The sequence below is a fragment of the Crocuta crocuta genome, unplaced genomic scaffold (genome assembly GCF_008692635.1).
Source record: "Crocuta crocuta isolate KB4526 unplaced genomic scaffold, BGI_CrCroc_1.0 scaffold506, whole genome shotgun sequence".
Taxonomy (NCBI): domain Eukaryota; kingdom Metazoa; phylum Chordata; class Mammalia; order Carnivora; family Hyaenidae; genus Crocuta; species Crocuta crocuta.
In genome coordinates, this window is record NW_027528991.1 from 1,719,351 (window position 1) to 1,724,029 (window position 4,679).

Sequence of the window (4,679 nt, forward strand, 5' to 3'; positions counted from 1 at the left end):
GCGAGCTGGGGCACACAGACCCCAGGTGCCCCCACGCCGGCACACGCCCCCGGCGGCACCCCGGGGCTGCACGCCGACCGCTGGCCATCAGCTCCCTCTGGCCCCCACCCGGGACTTGGAGAGTTACTTCTCAGCCTGGGGAGAGCCCCGAACTCTGGAGTCCGAGAACCTGGACCTGAACTTCGGGAGGAGCCGCACTCCGCCTCTTCTGCTACCAGCTCTCTGCCAAGTTACTTCTCCATCTGTCTGAGTGATCCTGGCGTCCGGGAGCCCACGGCCCGCTCCTGGGACGGTGAATTCTACGTCCCAGCGACCGCTGCTACAGAAGTTCTTCTGTGGGTCCACAGTTCATGATGGGACGGGACGGTTTTCTGTTTTTGTCGAAACAACACGAAACACAGCTGGCGGCACACCATGCAAACGTGAGTGGGCCAAGATGCAGCCTCTCTCTGCTCCTCAGCTCCTCTGCCCTCTGGTCAGATTCTTCTACGTGCTACAGGCAGGAGCCTGAGCGGAGAATACCTTGTCCACAAGGATCCTTGGATTAAAAGCACACTGGACTAGACGAGAACAGAGTAAAATGCCCCTTGGTTGTTACAGTTCCAGGTAACGGCAACTTCGAAAGCTTGCTTCTCCGTTGTTCCGTGGTCTTCCTTGCTGTCACAGAGCTGGTCTGCGGCACTGCCCACAGCGCTGTGCCACCTGGCCTCAGGGAGTTGATTGAAAATTTTAAAAATTAAAATGTACCTCAATACCATCTAGTTGTTAAAGCCCCTGCAGGAATCCTTCACATAAAACCACTCATGGTGTGCTTCAGTATTTACAGAATTATCGGTTATTGTAGAAACTGCTCACAGCAAAAACAGAAACTGGATGTGAATTGTATTTGTATTTGTTTTTAAATAATACCCTAACAACTTCACTCCTGCCTTATTTCAGTGGAAAAAAGGCTGCATCTGCTGGGAAAGTAACAAATCAACTTGTGTCATTAGACTTTTCAGGTCAGCAGACAATATGACATCTTAGAAAAAAAATTAAAATTCCTCCTCAACAAGACAAACGTACTTAATTTCCTGTTTAGTTCCCTCCAGGCCTGAGCCCAGGAGGGATGCTGGGATCCCTGGCTGTGAGGGGCTCGGAGCAGCAGGAGCGGCTGCTGACGTGGCCGAACCGGGAGGGCCCCGCGGGCTGTGCAGGGCTGGCCTCCACCGGGGAGCCCCCGGCGGCCAGCAGCGCCAGTACGTCAACCAATTTACACTCATCGGTCCAAAGTGTGAGAAACGGCACCCAAGTAAAAATAACCAAATAAACCAGCAGCTGATAGTACTCGATATGGTACAGAAGAGCGGTTCGTGGGAGGGTGTAAAAGTGCACCGACGTTCTACACAGACAAGGTCATCCTGCTGTACCTTCTAGACCCAATTAAAAACAAGTCTGAGCACAACAGCGGACGCTGAAACAGCCCTCTCGGTCCTCCACGGTGAGAAGCATCATTTTCAGAAATGAGAACAATTCTAAGTCTCATAATGACAAGTATGGAATGCTACCTTACAAATCTATAAATGGGCATTTTCTGTTAAAAACCTTCATTCTTGCAAGTCGGGATGGGCGTAAGCGAGGAAGCTTCTCCAGCGTTAAGTCCCCCGGCTCCCATTCTCACGGTCAGCACTGAAGCTGGGCTGCCGTGACCGAGGCGGCTCTGCGCGCTGCCTGGCAGGCGGCAGGCGGCTTCACAGTCCTGCGTTCTTCCCACAGGCGCTGCTCTGCTCCACCCGCCTACCCCCAAAGCATTAACGATACACGAATGATCAACTACCCTCTTTACTCCAAGTTAGCTCAAAATGGTTCACTACGCTGGGCGGTCTACTTACATTCAGTACCAGTTAAAGGGCATTTCAATCTAAGTCACACAGTTAATAAAGGCTGAGGTCCAAGGACAGACTGTGTTAACCTTGGGGTGAAATGAAAAGGACACAGGCTCACTGGTTTACCCTTGGAGAATGAAGCGTTGGGTGCTGCTGAAACTGCATGCTGGAAGCTACGTCCAGGGGAACGGGTGTGACGAGATGTAACCGTAATTCTCATGGCTGGAATCAGTCCAAACCACAGTTATTCTCAGCCAAGAGCTAAGCAGGGGTCCAGAAGCCAGGGCTGCAAGCCTGGCCGTTTTTGCCATGCTGGTGGCCCTCATTTTATCCTCATGTTAGAAAAAGAAAAACTGTAATGTAGCGATCTGCGTGTCTATAACTTTAGGCCACGAGAAGACAGGAACTCGCATCTTTAATTGACGGCAAAAACTGCACTAAAGGAGACGGCCCTGTTGAGATGCTGGAATACAATTCAGGGCCAACGTGTCCTTCAGGGTTTGGTATCTTCGCTGAAAATGCCACTGGAAGCCTGCTAAGCAGGTTACCCCGTAAGGCCAAAGGCAAGTCTGGTCTGCATATGTTCCCACCTGTTCGCGAGGCCCCGCGGTGAAGGACCCCCTGTGCTCAGGCCATTTGCTCCTATGGGGCTCAGGCACCTGACTGGGGTTCAGAGCCCGACTCTGGCCACGAGCCCCACACCAGAGAGGAAGTTCACTTTGTGTTTCTTCATGGCGAAAGCCATCTCTACGACCCTGGGCACTCAGGGCGTGAGTCTCTTCCCTGGGCAGAGCCCATGCCCCTGCCCTTCCCATGTAAGGACAATGCCAGCTTCCTCAGCAGCTGTAACGTGGGCAGCTTGGCTGCTGAAACACTTGGCGGCAGGGCCAGGTGAGCCCGCGTCGGGGGGCGAGCCCGCGTCGGGGGCCCACCACGTACTACAGTTCCCCAGGGCAACTGTCCATCTTTCAATCAATCACACGAGCTTGTGTTCTACTCCGACACGCAGACAAGTTGGTTTTCGGGGGGACTTCTCTGCACGTGCAACTCTCAGCCGGGTTTCCTACCAACTCCTGCTTGAGGTTTTTATCATCACGCTTTTTGGTCAGCCCCCAGTGTGGCCAATGCCTTCGGTCCCACGTGGAGAGCAGGCAGGAGGCAGCCTAAGGGCAGACCCAGCCCGGGCCTCCCCACCACGTCAGCAGCAGAGCCGCCAAAAGCGCTGAAAGCGTCACGTGGCTGGTACCACCCGAGGTGGGGGAATCCTCCTCTGGAGCTGTTGTTGGGTCATTGGAGCTGGCAGACCAGCCGCTGAAGCGGTAGCCGGACAGAGCCGGAGACCAGGCAGCTGAGAGCCGGCCAGGCCGTGCCCGCCTCTAGCTGGAAGGCGGCTCCGGGCGGGGCTTTGTGACCAGAAGGCCTTTACAACAGTCGGTACAGACTCAGGAGATCCTGGGAAGAACCCTCCCTCTCACTCCATGCGACATTAGGTGAACGTCTTCACTACTGGGCTTACCCTTCTGTTCCACCCACATCACAAGGTTGTTATAAAGAAACCAGAGGACAGTGCGTGTAATTATCTGGCAACCCAGGGCCACGAAGGCAGATCACCTGTCCCTGCCCTGCAGATGTGAGCGGGGCCCGGTGCAGCTACGGGGAGGGCGGACCTCTGCCTGTGCAAAGGGATGTAAGGAACAGCAGTGCCTTGTGCCCATGGGAAGACTCGGACGTTTCTCTAAGTGACAGGGTTCTAAGGACTCCTGAGATGTGACGTTCTTCAGTAGTATTGCTGCAGCTGCTATGCTGAGAACAGCCTGCAATACGGGGCACAAACGCAGAAGCAGGGGACTCAAAGAAGTCTCTACACTGAGCCAGGCGGGGACAGCAGCGGCTCAGGCCAGCGCGGTGTTGAGGTGGTCAGATCCTGAGCAGTAAAAACAGCAGAATTGCTCGATGGAGAGATAAAGAGCGTTACGGTGAGTAAGACCATTAGACCGAACAGTTACAACAATTGGCTGAAACGGGGACGGCTGGAGGCAGGCGAGGAGTATGTCGGGAGGGATGGGGGGTTCATACACGCTGAGCTTTGAAAAGTCTTGTCTGACTCCAGGTGGAAGTGTGGACCAGGCAGAGGCCGGGGCTAGAAATGCAAACGCCGGAGTCCGTGGCTTCTACAGCTCCCGGGTCTGGAGGACAGAGGCCGGGCTGGGCCAGTTACTGCAAATCGGTGCCCATCACTGCAAATCCAGAGGAAGAGCAGGGCCAGGAGGGCACCCCCGCCCCTAAGCTCGTGGAGACTGTGGGCTGCTCCCGACAGAGCACCTGCCCCACTCACAACCCCCCGTCATGCCATGAGACGCCGTCACAGCCGTGCAGGGCGCCGTCCAACACTCGGCTCGCACCTGGGGCACCGCCCTCACCTGGGCGAGAGGACGGCCGACCGGCCGAGGCGGCTCCCTGAGGACGTGAGGACGCTGCTGGCAGTGACTGCGGCACCTACTGGGGAGCGAGGCTCAGAGACGCTCGGGGCTGCGGTGCTTAAGGTCGATAGTAATAAAACAATGACCTTTTAAAGAAAAACTCTGAACTGTGTTTTCAAAACACAAATCCTAGTGTCATTCTTCATCCCTGACATTATCTATCTGTCATATAATCTGCAGAAAAGATTCTCACTGGGCCTGCAGGGTGGGAAGATTTCTTACAGCCAGTGGCTCGGGTCAGTACCTGGTGGGTGACGGATGCCCAGAGCATCGCATGGAAGAATCTGCCCTCACTGGTAACTCCCAGCCACCCACCACAGGTGCACCTCACCAC

General features: G+C 55.1%; 1 protein-coding gene across 1 annotated transcript in view; it reads right to left on the reverse strand.

Annotated features, from left to right (window-relative positions):
* The window catches only part of AFDN (afadin, adherens junction formation factor), a 116,307-nt gene that overhangs the window by 8,058 nt on the left and 103,570 nt on the right, over window positions 1-4,679 (reverse strand). The window lies entirely within an intron of this gene.